This window comes from Lutra lutra, chromosome 8 (genome assembly GCF_902655055.1).
Source record: "Lutra lutra chromosome 8, mLutLut1.2, whole genome shotgun sequence".
Lineage (NCBI taxonomy): Eukaryota > Metazoa > Chordata > Mammalia > Carnivora > Mustelidae > Lutra > Lutra lutra.
In genome coordinates this window covers 111,831,723-111,842,295 of record NC_062285.1, presented here as the reverse complement: position 1 = coordinate 111,842,295, position 10,573 = coordinate 111,831,723, and the positions used below count along the sequence as shown (strand labels likewise).

Sequence of the window (10,573 nt, the reverse complement as noted above, 5' to 3'; positions counted from 1 at the left end):
GGACTCCCTTGTGTTTTTTCCCCAGTGATAGCTACAGTGTTTTCACTTCTGAAGAGGGAGAGAAGCTGGAGCATTTGCTCCAGTATTTCCTTATGCCTCTCCTATTTCTTCTCCCCTCCACCTCCTGAATAAAGTGATCAGCTATAGGATGGATGGAAGAAAAATGGAAAATTTGATTTGCTTTTTTCTTTTGGCTCTCAGATCATCACATCAGATCATTTTTGCTTCCCTCACAATGTATACACCTAAGTTTTGTCGTGGAAGCAATTGTTTGTTTACACAAGAAATAACCAGACATAGAGCATTACAGAATGTCATGAGGAAAGTTATGGAAGGACAATATTGTGATTTTTTTTTAGCAGCATTTTAAAAGTACGTGAGCTCATGCATTATGATGGTCTTAATTGTCCTTTCTGATAATGTATAAATTGTTTTATATAGAAAATCCAAGTAAAAAAAATGGAGCTGAAAATTTTGATAACCCTTTTGTGTTTTGTATATTGCCGACACACCAGTAAAGTGTATTGTCTCATATTAGAATATTGCTAAAATTCTAAAAGAACTACCTAATTGAGCAGAAAAATATATTATATCACAATGTATCATTCAACTGAAACAATTAAAAAATGGCTTGTTTTTGTTTAGAGAGAATAATTTATGAAGTGTAGTTTAATTTGCAACATCTTATTTTCTTTAGGAGGGTATTTGAAGAGTCAAGATTTACTTCTGTGGTCACATATTAGGATTCTGTATCCCCCTTTCTATTTGTATATACCTTCTGAATTTTAACTTATGTTGAAAATGATACATTTCTTCGTGAAACCACATTAAAAGAAGTGACTATTGATAAAAAATATAGTTCTTCATATTAAGGTACATGTTAAAACAAAACCTTCTACATGTAACACAGTGAAGTAAAATGGCTTTAGGACCTAAAGGAGACATGTTCTATACATAAATGATCTTTAAAACAGCAAAAGGGATATGATTTAATTTGTTAGCTGAAAACTTTAAATGTTTCTTTCAGATAGAAATGTATATAGCACAATAGTATGGATTCTAGACTGTAGTTTGAAAGAAGGCAATAGTGAAAATGAATTTCATGCTAGTAGACACTTTAAAAACTAGATTTAGCAGCAGTCACATTAGCTTAGATAATGGGAGAATTTTTCTTCATTGAAAATGCTCTGTGTCGCTTAAGAAGAACTTACTGAGGCAGCCTGCCATCTAGCTTTTTCACAGAAAAACAGGCTTACAGACTGCAGATGAGAGAGTCTGGAGCAGAGACAATTTTAACTTAGCCATTCCTAATTTATCTCAAGCATTTTCAATTCATCTTCACTGCTCTATGCACACAGGAACACCAGATTGCCATCCCTGGGGAACAGAATGCAACCAGGGATCTGGAGAGCTGTCACATTCCAAGAAATATTTAAATTGTGCTGATTTTCTTCTGGAGAACTGAGCCCAGGGAATGAAACTCTCCATCAAGTCATAGCTTTGCGGGCAATAGATCAGAGGATATTGCCAGTTTTCTAATGGATTATTGTTATCGGGCAGGTTTTCTCTGAAGGTACGTATTTTCTCAATTCATTACCCTCTCCTATTTACCAGGTAATGATCTAATGAGCTGGAGATCCAAACCGGTAAAAAAAGAAAGATGTTAAGTAGTCAGTATTGACTAAAGAATGACACTTTATTGCTGCATGTTTATAGGTGAATAATCCGACTCCTTTAGTAAAGATTAGTAGGGTGTAGTTTGAATTGCATTGTCAGCAAAAACAGGCAAAACCAAAACAAAACCGTGCTGCAGGCTGCATTATCATAAGTTCATATTAATTCTCTTGAGGATTTTTTGTAGCTGCAGCATATAATGAAGGGAAATACATACTTTGGAAACTCAGTTAACCTTATACATCTTAAAAATATTTTTACATAATCATGATGTTTCCTCCGTATATTCTCTGATAGAAACTTTGTCTCAAGTGCTGCTGTTAATTTTGGTGCCATTGATATTTATGGTGTATAAATATATGAATGATAAAAGTATTCGATTTAAAGAAACTCCAGTGGGAGTCTTTATGAGAATATTATATTGGTGTACTTTTCTGGCTTTATAGGTCTTTACTTTTAAGTTTGAAAGAATCTTTCTAAAATTAATTGCTACATTTTTAGTAAAATATGCTTATCATAAAAATTTGTTATTCAACTTTGTTCTGTCAAGTGAAAAGCCCCAATACATCTATGAAGTACACAAAACTGTTTAGCAAAGTAAAACGTGGAAAGCTGGCAAACTTCTGAATATTAACTGAATTAATAAAAATGGAAAAAGACTCATCCTACCCTGAAATTTAGCTTATTATACCTAGGATATATTAGACCAGGCAGAGAGGTGACTACTGTGCCTGTTTCCTAAAAGTTAAAGGTATGTGTGTAGGAGGGTGTTTTGTGTCAGCAAGTGAATCGGGGTGTAGGATAGAAAGCAAGCACACAGTAATCACAGTGAGCTTATGAAAACTGAAGAAATATTTTAAAATATGGTATTAGGGCTCTTGATGTTTTTAGGTGTTTTATTGTGTGAATAGGCTCAGTGAACCCTATCATGGTATTGATATTCTTCCATGTTAAAAATGACTATTAGAATAGGTAGAATAGCAGGTGTATTTCACCTGGAGCGTGGTATACCTGCTGCTGTCTTTGGACTGGAACACAGAGTCTGTGGACCCATCAGTGGGTTAATCACAGGCTTGGGAGAGGAAATGGTGGCTCCGCTTCACGAAAGCACTTGTTAAATGTGTTCTCATTTCTTTTGAGCATTTGAGAGACTCTTAGAAGAATGGAGGAGAGGGAGAAGGATTGAATCACTCAAATAGTTACTCGGAGTTTATTTTCTCTTATCCTCAGAGGGATTGTAAAAGGGGAAAAATGGAAAAGATGAAGGAGAATAGAGTCCTCAAAGAGTACTGTTAAGTGCTTCTTTTTTTTTTTTTTTTCATGAATCTTGCAAGGATTGAGGAACAGGGGCTTAAATTAAGGTTTCCCTATGGATTCCTCCATTTGGCAAGCTTTCTCTCCTTTATGGATTATTTTCCCTCCACTCACTTAAAAAAAAAAAAAAAAGGTGAGCTTGCTCCCAGTCTGGTTTCTTCCCCAGTAACTTGCAGCTCTAATTTAAATCTACAGAAGTATGCTCTCTGAAATTGCATACACGCCTGAGTGTCTCACAGTTTTATAATTCACTGACTTATGAATGTCAAAGCTAAAGTGATTTAACACTGTTTATTTATTTATTCAAGCATAGGGAAGATATGACAACAGCTTAGTGATATATCCTTTAATTTATATTTTGGGTGTTAGATGAATAGAACAAATATGAAAATCAGGAGGGACAGTTTTAGTTGTCAAACTGCAATAAAAATTTTTATTGCTCTGACTTATTAACCTTTTCTACCATATCATGCTAGTGTCTCTTGCCTCCCTATAGGGTTCATTCACTTACCCAGCTATCTAAATCTGCTCAGCTTCCAGGTCTAGTGCTAAAACTTGTTTTACTTCATCTAATGGTGAGTTCATTGCAAAATATATTACTATAATTTCATTTTATTAGTTGATATTAAATATTTAATATTTATCGAGTGCCCATGAATTGTTTGGTGTTTCAAAGCAAGATATAGGAAGAAAGTACATAATGGTATTTTCTCTTAAATCAGGCAGTTTATTAATATTTCAGGACTTCTAATTGGTGCCCACAGAGGAAGGTAATTAAGGCTGGCATTTTAGTGGCTGCTTATGCTCATGTAAGACATGAAATATCCTATATTCAATGGTCAATGATTTGCATTCAACTTTACTATGGATCCCAGGCTTATCATCCAGTTGTATTCAAATACCTTCTCTACTCTACTCCATAGACCAGTGTGTCATCATAGGCAGAACATTGGATTGAGGATAAGGAAAACTAGATTTAAATGTGTTAAGCAAGTTTGTATAAGTTAATTGGTCTCCCACATACTTCTCTCTTATTAGGTATATAATAGAGACAGTGGTATCTACTTTTTAGATTCTTGTGAGTAGTAGAGATCACACATTAACAAACCCATAGTGTGTGCCCAACATATATTTGATAAATAGCATTTATTTCTGAATGCATTGTATCATAGTCTCACATACAAAATGTACCAAATGAAACTACCATGACTCATCTTTCTTCAGTGATGCATATGTGTGTATCAATGTGTATGTGTACATGTGCATTAGCATAGATCCATTGTTTAACAGTCTTAGTGATAAAAATAATGTATTGATCATGTCATTATTGCTCAGCACTAAAGTACCCTATAGAAGTACTCTATACACAGATAAAATTAGAAATTAAGATTAGCTTGAGAAATAGGTTGGCATATTCTCTATGGCTATCAAACATCTAAATTTTCAACCATACTTTACCAGAGAAAGCAGATAGAACTGTATCTCATATTCCCATTTTTCCCTGCTCCCAAAAGATATGGAAATAGAAAACAAACCAGTAAATCCTCTTGCTCATTATCTTGTGCCCTTTGCCCCTTTTGTTTGCATTTTATTTTGCTACAGTGGCTTGTTTAGTGAGATGGCCTCAAATTCTAACGGCACAGAGTAGTTTACGCATACAAACCACCCCTTCAAGGAACAAAGCAACTATATGAATACTTTTATTAAAACAAAAGACAGCTTTTGCTTTGAAAAAATGCTAAACATTTTTCAATGAGAGTGAAACTATTAAATGTGAATGTTCAATCCAGCCAGATGTTGACCTTACTGTGAGTTTGAATCTTTATAAAAAGAGTATGCAAATCCAAGCTAGAAACTGCTTTCTTTAGGTCTCAAGACTGCTGAAAAATTCTGTGTCTGAATTTCTCTGATACATTTCATATTGAATTAAGCCTATACAGAAAGCTACTTTAATATTCTGAGTTATATGGAGAGGTAAATTAAGCATCATATATGTCTTTCATATATCTTTTATTGGAATTTGGAAACAGATGTACAAATGTCCTCTTTATAAAAGGGAACCACCAAATAATTATTTTGAAAGTGTGTTGCAGGAAATTATCTTGCACACTATGACTAGATCAAAATGTGGATACAAAAGCAAGTACTTGCTGAAAAGCTGTTCTCTTCTCTTCCCCCCCCCCCTTTTTTTTCAGTCAGTTATCTGTTGTCAGTGCCAATCCTGTCTTAAAATCAGTGAATCGACCTACTCACCAATAAATGAAGGTTTAGGTATCTGACCTCATTCTCTATAAGACCCTTGAATTTCTTGTTCTATTGCTGTTTGATTGCAAACTTTGTGGATTTTGACTGAGTATCTAAGGAGGTTAGAACCTGTGTCCGAATTCAACTCAGTTTCTAAACTGTAAATATGTGTGGGGGGATAGTAATGACATTCATATGGTTGTGTGGAATGAGTGACAAAATATCATAAGATCATACTATAGGGGCTTGTTGATGTAATACTAAAAAATGGTACTGAGTGTTGGTATAGCTATCACCACATCACCATCTTCAACCTATCCCTGATATTGGTCTTCCCGTTATTCAGTATGATTATCCCCTTGGGGGACCCAGATATGTGTTCATTTATGTTCTTCTTCTGCCTATGGCTTCCTCTAAGTAAATATTTTCATTAAGTCAACCCTGCCCCTTTGACCTCACTTTAAACAGCTTAGCTACCAATTCTTTGAGGTGTTTTCCCTCAGCTTTTCTTAATGGGAAGACAGGTATCTCTGAGCTTAGTGATTCTCTCCTTATGTCTAGGAGTTCGAACTCCTAGTATCTTGCAATGTTTGAGTGTATTTGAAGACAACATTTTTTTAAAGAAGCAATTAAATTAAAATGAGGTCATAAGGTAAATTCTAACCCAGTATGACTGATATCCTTGAAGAAGAGGAAACAGACACAGACACATGAAGAGAAGCCCATTTAAAGACACCAGGAAAATGCAACTATCTATAAGCCAGGAAATAGGCCTCAATAGAAACCAACTCTCCTGACCCTTTGATCTCAGCTTCTAGCCTCCAGAATTGTGAGAAGAAAAAAAAAATTCTGTTGTTTATACCACACAGTCTGTGGTACTTTGTTCCAACAGCCCTATAAAACGAATAAATACTTTAGATTTTGGGGTCCCATAAGCTCTCTGTCACATATTCCTCCTCCTTCTTCCCTCTTTGTCCTTATTCAGCCCTTTAAAAATGTGAAACAAAAACAACAAACAAAAAACCAAGTGCTTGTAGGGGCCATATTTGGCCATGAGCATAGTTTTCCAACCCTTGTTCTAGAACAGAAAGATCCTCCAAAGTTTGGGCAAAATATAACCCTAAACTTCCTTGTTCAAGATTGTCTACTTTGCAGATAACCACTGATTTTTAGCCTAAAAATATAGCTTTACCTTTTTTTTCTACCAAAATCTTTCAAATTCCTCAATTTGAAGTGGATATCTTGTAGAGCTTATTATTTTCACTCTTAATGGACCTTTATAGCCCTAAAGTTAGAATGGCATCTGAAAAATATTAATACCAGCATTCTACATTTGTTGAATAGATTCTGTGGGCCAAAGACTATTCTTTTTTTTTTTTAAGATTTTATTTATTCATCCCACACTGACAGAGATCACAAGCAGGCAGAGAGGCAGGCAGAAAGAGAGAGAAGGAAGCAGGCTCCCTGCTGAGCAGAGAGCCCGATGTGGGGCTTGATCCCAGGACCCTGAGATCATGACCTGAGCCAAAGGCAGAGGCCTTAACCCACTGAGCCACCCAGGCGCCCCGGGCCAAAGACTATTCTAAACACAACATATATTTTCTCATGTTAATCCTACCAATAGCCTTGCAAGGAAACTGCTATTATAATCATTTCTCTAATGTGGAAATCGAGACAGAGAGAGATGAAGCAGTTACCTGTGGTTATTTAGCGTAAGTAGCTTAGTGGTTAACCAAGGTTTGGATAGAGAATCCTAGCGCAGAGTCTTGCATTTAACCACTATACTATAAGGCTCTCAGATCATGACAGAGTTTTACATTTACTGTAAGATCAGCTATGAAAATGTTGAAAATTACTATCAAACAGCAATTCAGGTGAAAGAGAAGGGAAATGATGCAGTCCTTATTTAAATCTCATATTTTTATGTAAATGTAGTAGGCATGATGGTTTTCTAGTTAATTATGCAATTTCTGTTTGTCTTTTCTTATAGAGTTCATGAATTATCTTTTTAAGACTTTTTTTTGTCTTCAGAATATCATATGGTGAATGAGTATGGTTAAAGAGGTTAGGTTTATTAAAGAAAACCTAAAGAACAAAATGGTATAATTTTGAAGCTCACAGGAATTTCACATTTAATTTTGCATGTAAGTAATTTAATGCTTAATTTAATAATTCATATTATGTAGGGAAACAATGAATAACAAAACTGACTACTAGGTATAAATGCTGTATTATTTCTAGTTATTTTTATGGAATCAACAGGTACTCAGTTTGAATGTGTTCAAAGAACGACCTGTTCAAAGGAAAACTTCACCAGGTGGCAACTCTGTCTGCTTTAATTCTATGAAGCCTATGTTTTGTGTTGTGTGAATTCCTGGATTGTCCTTTTTAATTTCATCAATACATCTGATATGCCTTCAGTATTCTGTAAAACTGAATCATATTTCTTAGCCATATCTGAATTTGGTAGAACATCTTTGAAAAGAAAAATAGGCCACTACTACCATGCAGTGGAAGTACAGTTGACCTACTTCATGAATTATTATTCTGTCACTTTATTAGCACAAAAATATTCTTGGGATATTGTCCTATGTCCGCATCTGATATGAGAAATATAACCATCATAAAGAAGAAGGTTGTCCATCACCTGCCAAAATCTATCAAAGTAAATAAGCAGTTCTAATAGTTTCAGCTTTGAATTATAATGTCTAGTAATTAAAATATGTGCATGTATGTGTGTAGAACCTTAACAAAGCACTATTATTGTTTAGAAAATTATTGCAATGGGTCTTGTTAATTTTAGGTTCTATTAAGTCTCTGGACATTTTAGAGCAAAACCAAAGTAAATTTTCTTTGGTTCTATTTTTGGAGATAACTATAGTGGATAACTATGGACATTCTATTGTTCTGGAATTGTTTATCTTTAATATGAATTTATATTTACTCTCAGTTTTTTAAAGAAATATGTGAGTAGCCATGTGAGTGTGTGCGTGTGTGAAGGTATTTATGTACATGTCTGTGTGTGTCATGTCTGTCTGTGTTTTTTTGCAAGAATTACCCATGGGAGATTTCAAAAGCAGATCTTTAGTTCACAGGCAGGATACTGGGATTCATCTTCTCACCTCACCAGCAAGTGGACTTTGAAATATGTAGGAATTAGAACATTAAATACCACCATGGGTTATCTTGCAGTTCTCTCTCACCTTCCTTTTACTTAGTGTTATTTGTCACAAAATAATTTAAGCTTTAGAAAATGTTCTACCAGGATTTTTTTTTTCTCTCTTTTGGATTATTCTTGTGGGGTAAAACTAGGGAATATTTTAGGAAAGGGAAAATTTTTATGAGAATTGGTGGAATTTACATGAAGGAATGAAGGTTTGCATTGCCAAAGAAGAAAATTATTTTTAGGTTGTCAATAGGGATGGGAGTAGGCTGGATCTTGCGAATAACACTGAGAACTGGGATATTCCCGTAAAAACAATTCTCTGAAGTGTTTAAGTTCTTATATATTCTCCGTTGACTCTGAGAATAGTTGTATTTGGCTTTAATTACAACTCTCATTTCCATTTTGAAACCTCTTCTAGTTATCTCCAAACCTTTGGTCAACAACCACATAGTTCACAGAGTAGAGTACAGACCAAATCTGGACTAAAGGAAAATTTTTAATCTGCACCTGCACCTAGGTACACATAGAATCATAAACAGGCATGTACATACCTGCATACTGATATATATAGACCAACAGATAGGCACACAGGGACAGACTGACAAGTAAATGTGGAGAAAGATTGACAGATTAGAATTGACAGTGGGGCAGGGATGGACAGACCAATACACAGGGACAGGCAACATACTACAGAGAGATGTGGATTAATAGGCAGGCAGATAACATAGGCAAGCAGATTCAGACAACAGGGGAATTGATGAAGAGACAAGAAAAAGACAGTGAGCCTCAGACCCATGCTCTAACATGGACAGGCAGATCTGGACACTCATAGGCAGCCAAACAGTGATATAAACATAGACAGGTGTGTGTACACACACTATATACTAGAATCTTACCTTATATCAATACATAATTTTTATTACTTATTAAAGGATCATTTCTAAGGTATATTCATCTATGCATTTTTGTTTTTCACTACATAGATGCAAGAAAAAGAATCATGGATAAGTATGAAAAACTTGCTTTGTCATTCTTTTTAATTTTATCTAGTACTTCTGTCTTTGGATAAGAGATACAAAAATTGTGAAGTTAGGGGCACCTGGGTGGCTCAGTGGGTTAAGCCTCTGCCTTAGGCTCAGGTCATGATCCCAGGGTCCTGGGATCGAGCCCCGCATCGGGCTCTCTGCTCAGCGGGAAGCCTGCTTCCTCCTCTCTCTCTCTGCCTGCCTCTCTGCCTACTTATGATCTCTCTCTCTGTCAAGTAAATAAATAAAATCTTTTAAAAAAAAATTGTGAAGTTATTGTGAGGATGCTGTTGAAATGTTACCTTAAGGTTTTATCAAGCTCTGTAATGTAAGAGTCAAGTCAGAATTCAGCAAGAGAATGATCAATTTTCTTTCTCCAGGAGAAACAAAAACAATTATAAAACAAACAAAAGAACAAAACACTTGTGCCTTGGAAACATTATTAATGTCAAAACAATTATTTTAGCCCTTAGTGTTTTGCTATGGGTCACTGAAACCACTAAGTTATAAATGCACTTTGATATTTTTTGTTGCAATAAAATGAGAAAAGCAGGGGGAAAGTGTAATGCTCCTTTGATTGAATGGAATTTTAATGGCTTGAATGAACATATATCAAACTTTTAAAGTCTTATAGAAAGTTTTGAGTATTGCATTGTGTTTAACTGTTGATTTGAAATACTCAGTCCTTCAGAATGTTTTATAATTTTAAGAATTATAGGGTTAAAGGATGGCAAAATTTAGAAGTTATTTAGGAGATGCTTTTAGAGGCTTAGAAGGGTATGTAGACTGTATAATTAAATGCATGTTAAATTATCATTAGATAAATATTTGCATGTGGTATCTTACTGGTGCTTTAACCACTCTTCATTTTTCACTGGTGGGTGGACATCTTCACCCTGCCCTGAACTTTAAATAATCTTTCGCATATTTTATTATTTTATTTTTTTAAGGAAACATTTTTGTTGTTGTTGTTGTGTTATGTTAGTCACCATACAGTACATCATTAGTTTTTGTTGTAGTGTTCCATGATTGATTGTTTGTATATAATACCCAGTGCTTCTTGCAGTCCATGCCCTCCTTAATACCCATCACCAGGCTATTTTTTTTCAACTATTTTCCCATCTTTTTTTTTTTTTTTTTAAGATCTTAT

The 10,573-nt window shown here is 34.9% G+C and overlaps 1 protein-coding gene across 1 annotated transcript in view; it reads left to right on the top strand.

Annotated features, from left to right (window-relative positions):
- The first annotated feature begins 1,326 nt into the window (after positions 1-1,326).
- MGAT4C (MGAT4 family member C) overlaps positions 1,327-10,573 on the top strand; it is a 746,802-nt gene continuing 737,555 nt past the window's right edge. Inside the window, exons 1-2 of the mRNA XM_047743470.1 lie at positions 1,327-1,573; positions 3,485-3,563. The gene's annotated coding sequence lies outside the window, so the exon portion shown is untranslated. The remainder of the gene's footprint in view (positions 1,574-3,484; positions 3,564-10,573) is intronic.